This window comes from Argiope bruennichi, chromosome 3 (genome assembly GCF_947563725.1).
Source record: "Argiope bruennichi chromosome 3, qqArgBrue1.1, whole genome shotgun sequence".
Taxonomy (NCBI): Eukaryota; Metazoa; Arthropoda; class Arachnida; order Araneae; family Araneidae; genus Argiope; species Argiope bruennichi.
In genome coordinates, this window is record NC_079153.1 from 105,332,651 (window position 1) to 105,353,162 (window position 20,512).

The 20,512-nt window shown below is 28.6% G+C and overlaps 1 protein-coding gene across 1 annotated transcript in view; it reads left to right on the forward strand.

Annotated features, from left to right (window-relative positions):
- Positions 1-17,426: 17,426 nt before the first annotated feature.
- LOC129963570 (G-protein coupled receptor dmsr-1-like) overlaps positions 17,427-20,512 on the forward strand; it is a 67,819-nt gene continuing 64,733 nt past the window's right edge. The window contains exon 1 of the mRNA XM_056078031.1: positions 17,427-17,775. The gene's annotated coding sequence lies outside the window, so the exon portion shown is untranslated. The remainder of the gene's footprint in view (positions 17,776-20,512) is intronic.

Below are 20,512 nucleotides of genomic sequence, written 5' to 3' on the forward strand. Positions count from 1 at the left end.
AAATATAGAAATATTTTGAATTTAAAATATGGTTTTGAAATATATGATTTGGAATGATTCATAGTAACTCTATGAATAATGGAGAAATAAAGATAAAATTTATATAAAAAAAAGAAAAATTATAAAATCTTTGTCGATCTCGAGATTCGAACAGAAGACCAGCAAAATACAATGACACACCCTGCCGATCTCGCCACCAAGACGCGTACCTCGCGAGATTCTGAAGGGTCAAAGATTCTCATTACGACTCGGCAATAAGTTTTAAGTATTGTGTAAATCTGGTTTTAAAAGCACAATGCTAAGAATATTAATAGATTCTGCGCATGTGCGGGAACTTGACTCTTAACATTCCGATAAAATATAGAATTATTTTAAATGTATAATATTGTTTTGAAATATATGATTTGGAATGATTCATAGTAACTCTATGAATAATCTAGAAATAAAGATATAATTTATATAAAAAAAAGAAAAATTATAAAATTATTTGTCGATCTCGAGATTCGAACAGAAGACCAGCAAAATACAATGACACACCCTGCCGATCTAGCAACCAAGTCTCGTACCTCGAGATCTTCTGAAGAATCAAAGATTCTCATTACGACTCGGCAATAAGTTTTAAGTATTGTGTAAATCTTCTTTTAAAAGCACAATGCTATGAATATTAATAGATTCTGCGCATGTGCGGGAACTTGACTCTTAAAATTCCGATAAAATATGGAAATATTTTAAATGTATAATATTGTTTTGAAATATATGATTTGGAATGATTCATAGTAACTCTATGAATAATGGAGAAATATAGATAAAATTTATTTTAAAAAAAGAAAAATTATAAAATTATTTGTCGATCTCGAGATTCGAACAGAAGACCAGCAAAATACAATGACACACCCTGCCGATCTAGCAACCAAGTCTCGTACCTCGAGATCTTCTGAAGAATCAAAGATTCTCATTACGACTCGGCAATAAGTTTTAAGTATTGTGTAAATCTTCTTTTAAAAGCACAATGCTAAGAATATTAATAGATTCTGCGCATGTGCGGGAACTTGACTCAAAAAATTCCGATAAAATATGGAAATATTTTAAATGTATAATATTGTTTTGAAATATATGATTTGGAATGATTCATAGTAACTCTATGAATAATGGAGAAATATAGATAAAATTTATTTTAAAAAAAGAAAAATTATAAAATTATTTGTCGATCTCGAGATTCGAACAGAAGACCAGCAAAACACAATCAAACACCCTGGCGATCTAGCCACCAAGACTCGTACCCCGAGATCTTCTGAAGGGTCAAAGATTCTCATTACGACTCGGCAATGAGTTTTAAGTATTGTGTAAATCTGGTTTTAAAAGCACAATGCTAAGAATATTAATAGATTCTGCGCATGTGCGCGAACTTGACTCTTAAAATTCCGATAAAATATAGAAATATTTTGAATTTAAAATATGGTTTTGAAATATATGATTTGGAATGATTCATAGTAACTCTATGAATAATGGAGAAATAAAGATAAAATTTATATAAAAAAAAGAAAAATTATAAAATCTTTGTCGATCTCGAGATTCGAACAGAAGACCAGCAAAATACAATGACACACCCTGCCGATCTCGCCACCAAGACGCGTACCTCGCGAGATTCTGAAGGGTCAAAGATTCTCATTACGACTCGGCAATAAGTTTTAAGTATTGTGTAAATCTGGTTTTAAAAGCACAATGCTAAGAATATTAATAGATTCTGCGCATGTGCGGGAACTTGACTCTTAACATTCCGATAAAATATAGAATTATTTTAAATGTATAATATTGTTTTGAAATATATGATTTGGAATGATTCATAGTAACTCTATGAATAATCTAGAAATAAAGATATAATTTATATAAAAAAAAGAAAAATTATAAAATTATTTGTCGATCTCGAGATTCGAACAGAAGACCAGCAAAATACAATGACACACCCTGCCGATCTAGCAACCAAGTCTCGTACCTCGAGATCTTCTGAAGAATCAAAGATTCTCATTACGACTCGGCAATAAGTTTTAAGTATTGTGTAAATCTTCTTTTAAAAGCACAATGCTAAGAATATTAATAGATTCTGCGCATGTGCGGGAACTTGACTCTTAAAATTCCGATAAAATATGGAAATATTTTAAATGTATAATATTGTTTTGAAATATATGATTTGGAATGATTCATAGTAACTCTATGAATAATGGAGAAATATAGATAAAATTTATTTTAAAAAAAGAAAAATTATAAAATTATTTGTCGATCTCGAGATTCGAACAGAAGACCAGCAAAACACAATCAAACACCCTGGCGATCTAGCCCACAAGACTCCTACCCCGAGATCTTCTGAAGGGTCAAAGATTCTCATTACGACTCGGCAATGAGTTTTAAGTATTGTGTAAATCTGGTTTTAAAAGCACAATGCTAAGAATATTAATAGATTCTGCGCATAAGCGCGAACTTGACTCTTAAAATTCCGATAAAATATAGAAATATTTTGAATTTAAAATATGGTTTTGAAATATATGATTTGGAATGATTCATAGTTACTCTATGAATTATGGAGAAATAAAGATAAAATTTATATAAAAAAAAGAAAAATTATAAAATCTTTGCCGATCTCGAGATTCGAACAGAAGACCAGCAAAATACAATGACACACCCTGCCGATCTACCCAACAAGACTCGCACTTCGAGAGCTTCTGAAGGGTCAAAGATTCTCCTTACGACTCGGCAATAAGTTTTAAGAATTGTGTAAATCTGATTTTAAAAGCACAATGCTAAGAATATTAATAGATTCTGCGCATGTGCGGGAACTTGACTCTTAAATTCCGATAAAATATAGAAATATTTTAAATTTATAATATTGTTTTGAAATATATGATTTGGAATGATTCATAGTAACTCTATGAATAATGGAGAAATATAGATAAAATTTATTTAAAAAAAGAAAAATTATAAAATTATTTGTCGATCTCGAGATTCGAACAGAAGACCAGCAAAATACAATGACACACCCTGCCTATCTAGCCACCAAGTCTCGTACCCCGAGATCTTCTGAAGGTTCAAAGATTCTCATTACGACTCGGCAATGAGTTTTAAGTATTGTGTAAATCTGGTTTTAAAATCACAATGCTAAGAATATTAATAGATTCTGCGCATGTGCGCGAACTTGACTCTTAAAATTACGATAAAATATAGAAATATTTTGAATTTAAAATATGGTTTTGAAGTATATGATTTGGAATGATTCATTGTAACTCTATTAATAATGGAGAAATATAGATAAAATTTATTAAAAAAAAAGAAAATTTATAAATTATTTTTCGATCTCGAGATTCGAACAGAAAACCAGCAAAACACAATGACACACCCTGCCGATGTAGCCACCAAGACTCGTGTATCGAGAGCTTCTGAAGGGTCAAAGATTCTAATTACGACTCGGCAATAAGTTTTACGTATTGTGTAAATCTGATTTTAAAAGCACAATGCTAAGAATATTAATAGATTCTGCGCATGTGCGGGAACTTGACTCTTAAAATTCCGATAAAATATAGAAATATTTTGAATTTAAAATATGGTTTTGAAGTATATGATTTGGAATGATTCATTGTAACTCTATTAATAATGGAGAAATATAGATAAAATTTATTAAAAAAAAGAAAATTTATAAATTATTTTTCGATCTCGAGATTCGAACAGAAAACCAGCAAAACACAATGACACACCCTGCCGATTTAGCCACCAAGACTCGTGTATCGAGAGCTTCTGAATGGCCAAAGACTCTGATTACGACTCGGCAATAAGTTTTAAGTATTGTGTAAATCTGGTTTTAAAAGCACAATGCTAAGAATATTAATAGATTCTGCGCATGTGCGGGAACTTGACTCTTAAAATTCCGATAAAATATAGAATTATTTTAAATGTATAATATTGTTTTGAAATATATGATTTGGAATGATTCATAGTAACTCTATGAATAATCTAGAAATAAAGATATAATTTATGTAAAAAAAAGAAAAATTATAAAATTATTTGTCGATCTCGAGATTCGAACAGAAAACCAGCAAAATGCAATGACACACCCTGCCGATCTAGCAACCAAGTCTCGTACCTCGAGATCTTCTGAAGGGTCAAAGATTCTCATTACGACTCGGCAATAAGTTTTAAGTATTGTGTAAATCTTCTTTTAAAAGCACAATGCTAAGAATATTAATAGATTCTGCGCATGTGCGGGAACTTGACTCTTAAAATTCCGATAAAATATGGAAATATTTTAAATGTATAATATTGTTTTGAAATATATGATTTGGAATGATTCATAGTAACTCTATGAATAATGGAGAAATATAGATAAAATTTATTTTAAAAAAAGAAAAATTATAAAATTATTTGTCGATCTCGAGATTCGAACAGAAGACCAGCAAAACACAATCAAACACCCTGGCGATCTAGCCACCAAGACTCGTACCCCGAGATCTTCTGAAGGGTCAAAGATTCTCATTACGACTCGGCAATGAGTTTTAAGTATTGTGTAAATCTGTTTTTAAAAGCACAATGCTAAGAATATTAATAGATTCTGCGCATGTGCGCGAACTTGACTCTTAAAATTCCGATAAAATATAGAAATATTTTGAATTTAAAATATGGTTTTGAAATATATGATTTGGAATGATTCATAGTAACTCTATGAATAATGGAGAAATAAAGATAAAATTTATATAAAAAAAAGAAAAATTATAAAATCTTTGTCGATCTCGAGATTCGAACAGAAGACCAGCAAAATACAATGACACACCCTGCCGATCTCGCCACCAAGACGCGTACCTCGCGAGATTCTGAAGGGTCAAAGATTCTCATTACGAATCGGCAATAAGTTTTAAGTATTGTGTAAATCTTGTTTTAAAAGCACAATGCTAAGAATATTAATAGATTCTGCGCATGTGCTTGAACTTGACTCTTAAAATTCCGATAAAATATAGAATTATTTTAAATGTATAATATTGTTTTGAAATATATGATTTGGAATGATTTATAGTAACTCTATGAATAACGGAGAAATATAGATAAAATTTTTTTAAAAAAAAGAAAAATTATAAAATCTTTGTCGATCTCGAGATTCGAACAGAAGACCAGCAAAATACAATGACACACCATGCCGATCTAGCCACCAAGACTCGTACCTCGAATGCTTCTGAAGGGTCAAAGATTCTCATTACGACTCGGCAATAAGTTTTAAGTATTGTGTAAATCTTTTTTTTAAAAGCACAATGCTAAGAATATTAATAGATTCTGCGCATGTGCGGGAACTTGACTCTTAAAATTCCGATAAAATATAGAAATATGTTAAATTTATAATATTTTTTTGAAATATATGATTTGGAATGATTCATAGTAACTCTATGAATAACGGAGAAATATAGATAAAATTTATTTAAAAAAAAGAAAAATTATAAAATCTTTGTCGATCTCGAGATTCGAACAGAAGACCAGCAAAATACAATGACACACCCTGCCGATTTCGGCACCAAGACGCGTAACTCGAGAGCTTCTGAAGGGTCAAAGATTCTCATTACGACTCGGCAATGAGTTTTAAATATTGTGTAAATCTGGTTTTAAAAGCACAATGGTAAGAATATTAATAGATTCTGCGCATGTGCGGGAACTTGACTCTTAAAATTCCGATAAAATATGGAAATATTTTAAATGTATAATATTGTTTTGAAATATATGATTTGGAATGATTCATAGTAACTCTATGAATAATGGAGAAATATAGATAAAATTTATTTTAAAAAAAGAAAAATTATAAAATTATTTGTCGATCTCGAGATTCGAAGAGAAGACCAGCAAAACACAATGACACACCCTGCCGATCTAGCCACCAAGACTCGTACCTCGAGTGCTTCTGAAGGGTCAAAGATTCTCATTACGACTCGGCAATAAGTTTTAAGTATTGTGTAAATCTGATTTTAAAAGCACAATGCTAAGAATATTAATAGATTCTGCGCATGTGCGCGAACTTGACTCTTAAAATTCCGATAAAATATAGAATTATTTTAAATGTATAATATTGTTTTGAAATATATGATTTGGAATGATTCATAGTAACTCTATGAATAATCTAGAAATAAAGATAAAATTTATATAAAAAAAAGAAAAATTATAAAATCTTTGTCGATCTCGAGATTCGAACAGAAGACCAGCAAAATGCAATGACACACCCTGCCGATCTCGCCACCAAGACGCCTACCTCGAGAGCTTCTGAAGGGTCAAAGATTCTAATTACGACTCGGCAATAAGTTTTAAGTATTGTGTAAATCTGATTTTAAAAGCACAATGCTAAGAATATTAATAGATTCTGCGCATGTGCGGGAACTTGACTCTTAAAATTCCGATAAAATATAGAAATATTTTGAATTTAAAATATGGTTTTGAAGTATATGATTTGGAATGATTCATTGTTAATCTATTAATAATGGAGAAATATAGATAAAATTTATTAAAAAAAAGAAAATTTATAAATTATTTTTCGATCTCGAGATTCGAACAGAAAATAAGCAAAACACAATGACACACCCTGCCGATCTAGCAACCAAGTCTCGTACCTCGAGATCTTCTGAAGGGTCAAAGATTCTCATTACGACTCAGCAATAAGTTTTAAATATTGTGTAAATCTGGTTTTAAAAGCACAATGCTAAGAATTCTAATAGATTCTGCGCATGTGCGGGAACTTGACTCTTAAAATTCCGATAAAATATGGAAATATTTTAAATGTATAATATTGTTTTGAAATATATGATTTGGAATGATTCATAGTAACTCTATGAATAATGGAGAAATATAGATAAAATTTATTTTAAAAAAAGAAAAATTATAAAATTATTTGTCGATCTCGAGATTCGAAGAGAAGACCAGCAAAACACAATCACACACCCTGCCGATCTAGCCACCAAGACTCGTATCTCGAGTGCTTCTGAAGGGTCAAAGATTCTCATTACGACTCGGCAATAAGTTTTAAGTATTGTGTAAATCTGATTTTAAAAGCACAATGCTAAGAATATTAATAGATTCTGCGCATGTGCGCGAACTTGACTCTTAAAATTCCGATAAAATATAGAAATATTTTGAATTTAAAATATGGTTTTGAAATATATGATTTGGAATGATTCATAGTAACTCTATGAATAATGGAGAAATAAAGATAAAATTTATTTTAAAAAAAAGAAAAATTATAAATTATTTGTCGATCTCGAGATTCGAACAGAAGACCAGCAAAATACAATGACACACCCTGCCGATCTACCCAACAAGACTCGCACTTCGAGAGCTTCTGAAGGGTCAAAGATTCTAATTACGACTCGGCAATAAGTTTTAAGTATTGTGTAAATCTGATTTTAAAAGCACAATGCTAAGAATATTAATAGATTCTGCGCATGTGCGGGAACTTGACTCTTAAAATTCCGATAAAATATAGAAATATTTTGAATTTAAAATATGGTTTTGAAGTATATGATTTGGAATGATTCATTGTAACTCTATTAATAATGGAAAAATATAGATAAAATTTATTAAAAAAAAGAAAATTTATAAATTATTTTTCGATCTCGAGATTCGAACAGAAAACCAGCAAAACACAACGACACACCCTGCCGATCTAGCCACCAAGACTCGTACCTCGAGTGCTTCTGAAGGGTCAAAGATTCTCATTACGACTCGGCAATAAGTTTTAAGTATTGTGTAAATCTGATTTTAAAAGCACAATGCTAAGAATATTAATAGATTCTGCGCATGTGCGCGAACTTGACTCTTAAAATTCCGATAAAATATAGAAATATTTTGAAACTAAAATATGGTTTTGAAATATATGATTTGGAATGATTCATAGTAACTCTATGAATAATGGAGAAATAAAGATAAAATTTATATAAAAAAAAGAAAAATTATAAAATCTTTGTCGATCTCGAGATTCGAACAGAAGACCAGCAAAATACAATGACACACCCTGCCGAACTCGCCACCAAGACGCCTACCTGGAGAGCTTCTGAAGGGTCAAAGATTCTCATTACGACTCGGCAATAAGTTTTAAGTATTGTGTAAATCTGATTTTAAAAGCACAATGCTAAGAATATTAATAGATTCTGCGCATGTGCGCGAACTTGACTCTTAAAATTCCGATAAAATATAGAAATATTTTGAATTTAAAATATGGTTTTGAAGTATATGATTTGGAATGATTCATTGTAACTCTATTAATAATGGAGAAATATAGATAAAATTTATTAAAAAAAAAGAAAATTTATAAATTATTTTTCGATCTCGAGATTCGAACAGAAAACCAGCAAAACACAATGACACACCCTGCTGATGTAGCCACCAAGACTCGTGTATCGAGAGCTTCTGAATGGTCAAAGACTCTGATTACGACTCGGCAATAAGTTTTAAGTATTTTGTAAATCTGGTTTTAAAAGCACAATGCTAAGAATATTAATAGATTCTGCGCATGTGCGGGAACTTGACTCTTAAAATTCCGATAAAATATAGAATTATTTTAAATGTATAATATTGTTTTGAAATATATGATTTGGAATGATTCATAGTAACTCTATGAATAATCTAGAAATAAAGATAAAATTTATCTAAAAAAAAGAAAAATTATAAAATTTTTGTCGATCTCGAGATTCGAACAGAAGACCAGCAAAATGCAATGACACACCCTGCCGATCTCGCCACCAAGACGCCTACCTCGAGATCTTCTGAAGGGTCACAGATTCTCATTACGACTCGGCAATAAGTTTTAAGTATTGTGTAAATCTGGTTTGAAAAGCACAATGCTAAGAATATTAATAGATTCTGCGTATGTGCGCGAACTTGACTCTTAAAATTCCGATAAAATATAGAAATATTTTGAAATTAAAATATGGTTTTGAAATATATGATTTGGAATGATTCATAGTAACTCTATGAATAATGGAGAAATAAAGATAAAATTTATTTAAAAAAAAGAAAAATTATAAAATTATTTGTCGATCTCGAGATTCAACAGAAGACCAGCAAATTACAATGACACACCCTGCCGATCTAGCAACCAAGTCTCGTACCTCGAGATCTTCTGAAGGGTCAAAGATTCTCATTACGACTCAGCAATAAGTTTTAAATATTGTGTAAATCTGGTTTTAAAAGCACAATGCTAAGAATATTAATAGATTCTGCGCATGTGCGGGAACTTGACTCTTAAAATTCCGATAAAATATGGAAATATTTTAAATGTATAATATTGTTTTGAAATATATGATTTGGAATGATTCATAGTAACTCTATGAATAATTGAGAAATATAAATAAAATTTATTTTAAAAAAAGAAAAATTATAAAATTATTTGTCGATCTCGAGATTCGAAGAGAAGACCAGCAAAACACAATCACACACCCTGCCGATCTAGCCACCAAGACTCGTACCTCGAGTGCTTCTGAAGGGTCAAAGATTCTCATTACGACTCGGCAATAAGTTTTAAGTATTGTGTAAATCTGATTTTAAAAGCACAATGCTAAGAATATTAATAGATTCTGCGCATGTGCGCGAACTTGACTCTTAAAATTCCGATAAAATATGGAAATATTTTAAATGTATAATATTGTTTTGAAATATATGATTTGGAATGATTCATAGTAACTCTATGAATAATGGAGAAATATAGATAAAATTTATTTTAAAAAAAGAAAAATTATAAAATTATTTGTCGATCTCGAGATTCGAAGAGAAGACCAGCAAAACACAATCACACACCCTGCCGATCTAGCCACCAAGACGCCTACCTCGAGAGCTTCTGAAGTGTCAAAGATTTCATTACGACTCGGCAATATGTTTTAAGTATTGTGTAAATCTGGTTTTAAAAGCACAATGCTAAGAATATTAATAGATTCTGCGCATGTGCGCGAACTTGACTCTTAAAATTCCGATAAAATATAGAAATATTTTGAATTTAAAATATGGTTTTGAAGTATATGATTTGGAATGATTCATTGTAACTCTATTAATAATGGAGAAATATAGATAAAATTTATTAAAAAAAAAGAAAATTTATAAATTATTTTTCGATCTCGAGATTCGAACAGAAAACCAGCAAAACAAAATGACACACCCTGCCGATGTAGCCACCAAGACTCGTGTATCGAGAGCTTCTGAATGGTCAAAGACTCTGATTACGACTCGGCAATGAGTTTTAAGTATTGTGTAAATCTTTTTTTTAAAAGCACAATGCTAAGAATATTAATAGATTCTGCGCATGTGCGGGAACTTGACTCTTAAAATTCCGATAAAATATAGAAATATTTTAAATTTATAATATTGTTTTGAAATATATGATTTGGAATGATTCATAGTAACTCTATGAATAACGGAGAAATATAGATAAAATTTATTTAAAAAAAAGAAAAATTATAAAATCTTTGTCGATCTCGAGATTCGAACAGAAGACCAGCAAAACACAATGACACACCCTGCCGATTTCGGCACCAAGACGCGTAACTTGAGAGCTTCTGAAGGGTCAAAGATTCTCATTTCGACTGGGCAATGAGTTTTAAATTTTGTGTAAATCTGGTTTTAAAAGCACAATGCTGAGAATATTAATAGATTCTGCGCATGTGCGCGAACTTGACTCTTAAAATTCCGATAAAATATAGAAATATTTTAAATGTATAATATTGTTTTGAAATATATGATTTGGAAAGATTCATAGTAACTCTATGAATAATGGAGAAATATAGATAAAATTTATTCAAAAAAAAGAAAAATTATAAAATTATTTGTCGATCTCGAGATTCGAACAGAAGACCAGCAAAACACAATCACACACCCTGCCGATCCAGCCACCAAGACTCGTACTTCGAGATCTTCTGAAGGGTCAAAGATTCTCATTACGACTCGGCAATAAGTTTTAAGTATTGTGTAAATCTTTTTTTAAAAGCACAATGCTAAGAATTTTAATAGATTCTGCGCATGTGCTTGAACTTGACTCTTAAAATTCCGATAAAATATAGAAATATTTTGAATTTAAAATATGGTTTTGAAGTATATGATTTGGAATGATCCATAGTAACTCTATGAATAATGGAGAAATAAAGATAAAATTTATTTTAAAAAAAGAAAAATTATAAATTATTTTTCGATCTCGAGATTCGAACAGAAAACCAGCAAAACACAATGACACACCCTGCCGATCTAGCCACCAAGACTCGTGTATTGAGATCTTCTGAAGGGTCAAAGATTCTCATTACGACTCGGCAATAAGTTTTAAGTATTGTGGAAATCTGGTTTTAAAAGCACAATGCTAAGAATATTAATAGATTCTGCGCATGTGCGCGAACTTGACTCTTGAAATTCCGATAAAATATAGAAATATTTTAAATGTATAATATTGTTTTGAAATATATGTTTTGGAATGATTCATAGTAACTCTATGAATAATGGAGAAATATAGATAAAATTTATTTAAAAAAAAGAAAAATTATAAATTATTTTTCGATCTCGAGATTCGAACAGAAAACCAGCAAAATACAATGACACACCCTGCCGATCTAGCCACCAAGACTCGTGTATTGAGATCTTCTGAAGGGTCAAAGATTCTCATTACGACTCGGCAATAAGTTTTAAGTATTGTGTAAATCTGGTTTTAAAAGCACAATGCTAAGAATATTAATAGATTCTGCGCATGTGCGGGAACTTTACTCTTAAATTTCCGATAAATTATAGAAATATTTTAAATTTATAATATTGTTTTGAAATATATGATTTGGAATGATTCATAGTAACTCTATGAATAATGGAGAAATATAGATAAAATTTATTTAAAAAAAAAGAAAATTTATAAATTATTTTTCGATCTCGAGATTCGAACAGAAGACCAGCAAAATACAATGACACACCCTGCCGTTCTCGCCACCAAGACGCGTACCTCGAGAGCTTCTGAAGGGTCAAAGATTCTCATTACGACTCGGCAATAAGTTTTAAGTTTTGTATAAATCTATTTTTAAAAGCACAATGCTAAGAATATTAATAGATTCTGCGCATGTGCGGGAACGTGACTCTTAAAATTCCGATAAAATATAGAAATATTTTAAATTTATAATATGGTTCTCTTTTCAGATTTACATCGTATAAAAATATCGAATTGTGTGTCCGATTTTTTTATAATGCGACTCCTTTTTAAAGTTCCTTAACGAACGGAATAAAATAGTTTCTTTCAAAGTCGTAAAAGAAACAACAAAAAGATCTTTTAAAATATTATTTCTATTCTTGAAGATATTAATATTAGTTAAGTTTTTAATATTTAGTTAGTTATTAATATGAGTTTAGTTGTTAATGATTAGTTATTAGTATTTATTCCTTGATGTAGATGAAAACAAATAGCAAAATAAATTGAATCAAATGTTTGAATAATTTTGTTAGGAACATTAAGAGACTGATAACATCGTAAATGTCTTTAACACAGCAAATTATCTTAAGATTTTTTTTCAATAATTTATCAAAGAAGATATATTTCTTAGATAAAGTAATAGATTTATAAAATCTAAAAAAAAAAAAAAAAAAAAAAAAAAAAAAATAGGAATTTCAAAAATTCTATATTTATTTGACAGTTCTTTGAAGCATTTTTTTTTTGTTGTTGTTAATATGCTATTGAGAATTCTTCATTAAAGCCTAAAATCTGAGTGGATAAATGAGATAGCTTTTGATGAATCTTGCGCAAAGTGCAGCAAGATTTTTAATTACATGTTTTTAAGGACGTTCTAATGCAAAATAATGCAGATAAATTCTTCAATGGTGCACGGACAATAAATTATTTTTGAATATTTAGAAGTGTAACATTCATAGTTATGCCTTGAAATCACAACCTATTTACTCGTGTAAAATAAAGGATTATACATTACTTCACTCAGATTTTGTTATGGGAGTGTTACTTATGGAACTAAATTTCATAAACTGCACACATTGGGGCAGGATCAACCTTAAAAGTTCCGGGGTCCAAACTGGAAAACAAATTTTATCAATACTTTATTATTATTATTATTATTAAAAGCAATCTAAGGATTTGCAATCAAGGTAAAGATCAATGCTATTATTTACCTCCCTACTTTCTCCTATGCATATGCTTATGAATGCAGCGGTATCCGCATTTGGTTAGAATAGAATCAAGTATAAATTAGGTACTATTAATGATTAGTTCTTCCTATCCTTTTAGATTGGAGCAAAAATTCGATACATATTTGTAATAATGATGTCAAAGCAAAGAACCAAATTTCATTTATCTATTTTTTGCAATTTTAAATGATTAATCAAACACTCACGAATAGACATACTTACGGATAATTAATCCTTTTACAAATTATATTAAAAAAAATTAATATAAATCTACATTTTGATAAAATTGCATGATACATTTAACTGATCTAGTCACTTTTGTTTTGGGGTATCATGCTCACGCATTCACTGTCAGATAGATTTCCCATTAGCCAGTTTCATCTAATATTTGAGATAAGATTACATTTAAGTTAATTGCAATACGTTGCCTTACGAGACTGATTTGCACTCAAAAATTGTATGTTTTATTATAATAGAAGATGATACCATTTCTTCTAAAATATAATACATCAGCTCTTTATTATTATTTAAGCATTTCAGATTAGCAGAACTATTTATGATTAGTTCTAATTTTAGACATATGCTACCACGTTGCAAATGTTATTGCTCGATACAAAAATATTACAATGATTTATTTAAAAGAATAATAAGGAAATATGAAGAAAATTTTATCCTACATTGACTGCTCTCTCTCTCTCTCTCTTTATATATATATATAATGAAATGAGACCGAATATGTAATGAAATTTTTGTTCTACGATTCTGCTGTGCAACGATTCGCAAAGTGTTATATCAGCGACGACCGTGGTTAAAAAGAAACAGAAGTCTTCCCATTCACTATTCTTAGAAACCCTCTGATTTTTGTAGCCGTACAAAATAAAGGAAAGCAATAAAATTTGACTTGAATGAGCGGTAACTTGTTCCTACCCTTAGGGACTCTTGACCCACATGACGTTTGGGGGAAAGCAAAAATTCGGCTAACGCTTTCAGTGCATCTCGTTTGGAAAACCGATGCGCTTTTACGATACATTACTAGTCTGGCATCTCTCGCTTTTCAGAAGTTTCACACGTAAAAGGAAACCACCCAGAGGGTTAATACTGCTTTATAAGCGTAAAAGATCAGCAAATCTGGAAAATATTATTTTATAAAATTGTTGAAATAAAAGATATAAAAGCTATTTATTTTTTCCAATTAATTCATTAAAAAAAACAATACCACATGATTTTTAACTTTAACTTCCGAATTCCAAAATTTGAGCGTTTCCAGACTGCTTACGGTCTAATTTCTATAACGTTATCTCCCTGGAGGTAAGCTGCAGTTTCATGTGAACATCACTCGCCTGAAGCAAACGCGTGCTAAGCTATATTTCCTAAAAACCCCCTATTGAACTTACATAATTTCTGAACGCTTATCTTTACTGTATTTTGCCTTTCTTCAATGAGTGCCACTTCTTGAGTATGCATTTAGGAACGAACATTTAAAGTTTGTTAAAAATTAAATGAAATTACAAGAAAAAATAAAACAATTTAAAAATAATTCAACTTTTGCACTTTTACCAAAATTGTTAGTTGTTAGTTTTGTCAAAATTGTCTTCTTTATTATCAGTACAGATATAAAAGATATTGATTTCAATAAATCATTTTGAATATCTGAAATATACCAAAATTGTCATCACACACACACATTTTTATTATCAGTACAGAAATGAAAGATATTGATATTTCAACAAATCATTTTGAATATCTAAAATATGTAAAGCATATTTTTGCAAAACTGTAGAACTGGAAATATTTAAAAAAAATCGGAGAAGCAATGCCAGATATATCACGATGAGTCACCTTCATTCAACATGCGTTTTTAGTTATTTTTCATCATCATTTACGTCTTATTATATATTATTTTTCAAAATCTTCTAAATATTAAAATTATGAATTTCATATTTTTAAAAATATTTCAATACAATCCAAGTTTAAATAATGTCTGAAAAAAAGGAAAATAGTGGAAAGAAGAAAAATAAATTTTTGCATTTTATTGATATCCCAAAATTTTAAAGCAAAACAATCAATATATTCATATAATGATTATATAAATTAATAATACAGAAAATAATTTGTTTAAAAATGTTATGAAATGATTTCAGATTTCCAGAAAATGAATTCGATTTTACCCACAATAATGAAATAAAAATAAAGGAATTCTTAATTTTAAACCTAATAAAATCGAATTTCTTTTAGAATAAATTAGTTTATTTCATTTTTTCATAACAAATATCTATGATATCCTTATCTTATTAGAATATTTATCAGAAATCAGGAATTTCTAAAAAATTGTAATCATATTGCATATTGCGTTTATTTTCAAAAATTATATGTTTAGTCCTTAATAAATCTAATTGAAATTTTAATAATGGATTTTTTTTCAATAAAATATTATTGTAATACAATTTGATAAGAAAAACGCAGTTGTATATTATTTTTATTTATAACTATTTTAATTGAATTTAGTAGAGTAAATATAGCAAGTTAATTAATAATATGAAACTTCTATATTTTTTTTCCTTTCAAAATGCTATACCTTTTTCTGATTTTATTTAAATGTTTCGATATTGATGAGAAAATTCATATTTCCATGTTATTGTATTTCTTTCATACAATGCAATCAATAATTTGATCCATTAATTCCCGTGAATGCTAAACTTTAAACACATAATATCTTATTGAAATTTCGGATAAATATTCTTGGACACAACATTTTTCCATATTAGTTCAGGAACTTCTAATTTTTAATTCTGACTGCAATTAAGTCAAAACATCATAAAAAAAGAAAAAAAAAGTAAATATTCTTTACAAGTTATATAAATTTTTTTATGATAGAAAATGTATTCTGCTTCGTATATGAAATGGAATTTTTGTAACTATAAAACATTCAGTTCTTCATTGGTAATTCTATAGGGAAAACAGGCCAAACCTTGAATTAATTCTGAAAGGAAGCGAAATATTAAATTACATTTTTATTTGATACATCAATATAATCTTAAAATGTGTGATATTTTCAGATATGAATTGATGTAAATATACTGAATATTCTTCCAAAAATGTGTCGACAGTAATTAATACATACCATAAAAATCATCAATCAATCAATCAATAGTTTAATATAATATTGTATTTAATTTCGAATGTTAGTTCTAAAATTAAATTCTAATGGATGCATTTGTTATAAAATTTTCATATGGTTAAAATGCTATTTTTTTAAAATTTTTGTTCGGGAATTAATTTTAATTCTAGCACCTAGTAGTGCAGTCTAATATTAGGAACCTACAGGACAAATTTATATATTTAATAAATATTTTTAAGCTTAAATATCTGAGAAATTATGTATGGCTTTTAAATCCAAATATTTGATGCTACCCATTCAGAAAAAAGTAGTAAAAATAAAGTAGAATTAGTTTCATTTTTATATTTAAAATTAGCATCATTATATATTTAAATTATTAGCATCATTTTATATTTAAATTAATGAGGCGATTTTGTGAGCAACAAAGAAATTCGCTAATATCCCCTCAAATTTAAAATATTTAGCTTTATTGAAATTAAAAAATGTTCTTTTTTATAATGTTAACATTTTGTTTTCCAGACTAAGGAATGAATTTTTAAAGTCAAAAAATAAGTAAACCTATCCCATATATATATATATATATATATATATATATATATATATATATATATATAAAATTTAAACTTGTTGTTCCACAGCTTTATAAAAGTCAGCTACTTCCCTAGTAGTTTTTTATTTAATAAATAATCATTTCAGTTCCATAAAGAAATTTAATCAGGGCTATTGTTATATTTTTATACATTGCGCTATAAATTCTTTCTAACTTTCCAATAAAACTTCCAATCACAACTAAACAATTACATTTCCATTCAATAATTCCGGAATGAATTTGCAGCTTTTGTTGCAGTAGCAAAAATATTGAAGAAAACATCTTTCAGATGTCAGTCGCATGAAAGTGCCGTGGATGCGCGAGATGCCTGAAGAAGGTGAAAAGAGGAAGCGACATGTAAAAAAAATACAAAAAAAAAAAAAAAAAAAAAAGATGAAAAAGAAGAAGAAAAAGTGGATGTAATCCGCTCCGACAAACGCACCTCATTGGTCAATGAGTTCTAGACGAGCGCCACCTCACGGAGAGCGCTCGAGGTGAAAGACAGGAGCCTATATGAAGGCATCTCACCGTGAATCGCGCCTGAGTTTGGTGGGAAGATTGCACCTTTGCAGGAAAAAGGGAGCTTCCTGTCATCGGATGTGGTGGTGATATGGTTTCGGTCGCAGTTATTAGCAAGACATTGAAAGAATAGTGACAAAAATAGGACTGGTTCAGATTTTATTCTGGCTATCTGGTCTATCAAATTATTAGGATTTTAATTTACAAATGTTTTTCTAAATTTTAATTTTATTGGACGACATATTTTTTTCTGGTTAATATTTTAAAGACTTTGCATACAGGACTATCAAGGAGGTGAAAATTACATAACGTAAAAAACTTTCCTAAACAAACTGATTTCGATATTGCGACGAAAAAATATTTAAAACTTATTTCCCAAAGTTTTCACACAGAAAAGGTGAGTTGATTTTTTTAAAAAACTTTTCTTAAATATTTTTTTTAACAAAAAAATTATTATATAATTTTTTGCAGAAAATAATGTAAATTTCCATTGCATATTATTTGCAAGAAGAAATTGGAAAATGAAATGAAGAAAGAAAAAAAAAAAAAAAATAGAAATCTTGTTTAAAAATTTTTTTATACAAAATATTATAGGAAATCTTATAACATTTTATACATTGACAGTATTTATTCCTATAACTGCACTGTTACCAAAATTAAATAAATTACAAAATATCACGAAGAATTCATTTATGTGAAAAACGAAAAATTATTAATTATATTCTACAAAAAATGCTATTGATTTATTTTGGGGATATAAATGTTACGAAATTTTTGGTATTCTATTTGATAGATGATTATTTTTATATCATTATACTGCTGTACCTGATATCATATTATTTAAAAAAATAAAACGTATATTTCGTATGTCATAGTAGGTTTACAATTTGATTTTTAAAAATCGTAAAAAGGCCATTTTTTTAATTACAGTATTTTTTTAAATAGTTGAAGCTATTCATAGATTTTGTGAAATACAATATTTATTATAATCATTTATCTGTACTATTTTAGTATAAAATTGAATTTCATTCGGAAAGTTTGTGAAATATCTTTAAGCAGGTATTTTTTATTTACTATCTATTTTTTCTTCGATGAATAATAGTTTTCTAATTTCTTTTCAGTCTGACACGATATGAGAATTATGTTGCCAAATAATAATTTTACATATAATTTGAATGCAAAAATCCTTCTTGATCTTTAAATATTTATTGAATGCAAAAATATATATATTCTTGATCTCTTGATAAGTTTTACTAACACTTTATTATTCTTGGAAAATTACATAACATGGATGTCTTTTTAAATTTTAATATCATTACTTAATAAAATATTATTTTAATTATTTTGAAATGAAATTAAAAAAATAGGCAATTAAATGAAATTAAAAAATAGGCAAACTGCAGGCATTAAAGTTTATCTACTAATTTTTGCATTTTATTTAATTCAATTTTATATCTTATTGAAAACTGGGGGGGGGGGATCTTTGAAAAAGAGTTAAAAAATTTGATGAAAATGAAACTTAAAGTTTTTCTGTCCTAATACTAGAAAAAAAAAATTGTTCAAGCCAAATCGTCTTATCGCCAAAATCGTCAATCTTCCCTGAGAGTTTGATATCAATCTTTCTTCATCTGCATTAGTCCAAAAAAAGTTCTTTAGATTATTTCTCGTGATTCCCGAGAACGATTGATTCTTTAATAGACATGACAAATTCTGTCATAACTGCCTGGTAAACATGCGGATATTTGTTTTCCAACGTAATGCATTTTACTAACTGTTATCTGAAGATAATATTGTAAATGGCGCAAATACAGCTGTTTGGCATTATCTTAAACTTTTAATATAAAAGGGTTCTGTCGTCTTAGAGAAACAGCTAAGAAGATGTTACAGAAACGTTTCGAAATGAATTAACCCAATAACCTTCTACGAGGATAAGAGATGTAAAGATAAGGGTAATATGTTTCTGATTGTCTTCCACAACGGTTAGTTTGAGTTTATTCTTTATTTATTATTGTCTTGTTTTAAGTTAATTTTTTTATTATTGTCTTGAGTTTACTGCTTATTTATTATTGTATTATTTTGAGTTTTCTCTTTATCCGTATTGTTACAATATTAAAGTAATTTAATATTCTGATGTATCTAAGAGTATTCTTAATGTTTTTCAATACATTTATAGTGAATTTTATCGGAATCTTTATGTTTTTTTCTTGAGTTGAAGATATAATTTTCTTTCAAGAAATAAAACCATCATTAAGTATAATGTTTGCATAATCTTATTCCTTCAAAAATTAAATTTTATGTTTGTTTAAATTATAAACCTTCTTGCCAGATGTAATTTAAGCAATCACTTTCAAAATTGAGAAATTGAAATTGTGAATGCATATTAGAAAGTATTTAGAATTTTTGAATTTTCAAACTACATTTTTAAGTAAAAGTAAATAATTCATCTTTATCATTTACATTTATATTGATTAGAGCGTTTTTTTCAGTTTTTGTAATTATAATATAAAAACTTATAAATACAGAGCATTCCAAAAATTTTGAGCACCATTTATCTTCCTAAATATTCCGTACAGAGATATACTTCCAATCCCAAACTTTCATTAAATAAATTAGGCAGTTGCATGAAAATGTTTTGTCTTCTTCTAAAGTGAATTACAATATTTAGAAAAAATAAAAATATTTCTCCCCAATAGTGTAAAAGTGTCGATTAATAAAATGCTTCTTTTACATTCATGTATGCTCACACAATGTTCCATGAATCTATCTATAAAACTTGCAGAGATGTGCTTATCTAAAAGTTAGGGGGTTTGCCACAAATTTAGATGGAAAATTTTATTCCATATTTATTATTCAAATTTCAGTAAAAACGATCTTTAAATGTACATTGAGAAATTTAATATTTAAAATATCTCAAAAATGTAGTAGCCTCTTGAAATCTTTTGTTAAGATTGCAGGCTGAGTATGATAAATAAAGCTTTCCAATAAAATGATATTCTTCACAAAGGAATAACGTTTTGAGGTGTTGATGATTCATACTGTATTCAATCCCTTGCTCAAATTGTAGAAAAATACGGCGTTTTGCGAGTATTCGGCATCTTTCTAGAAAATGTTTTTATAGGACGGCATAGCGATTT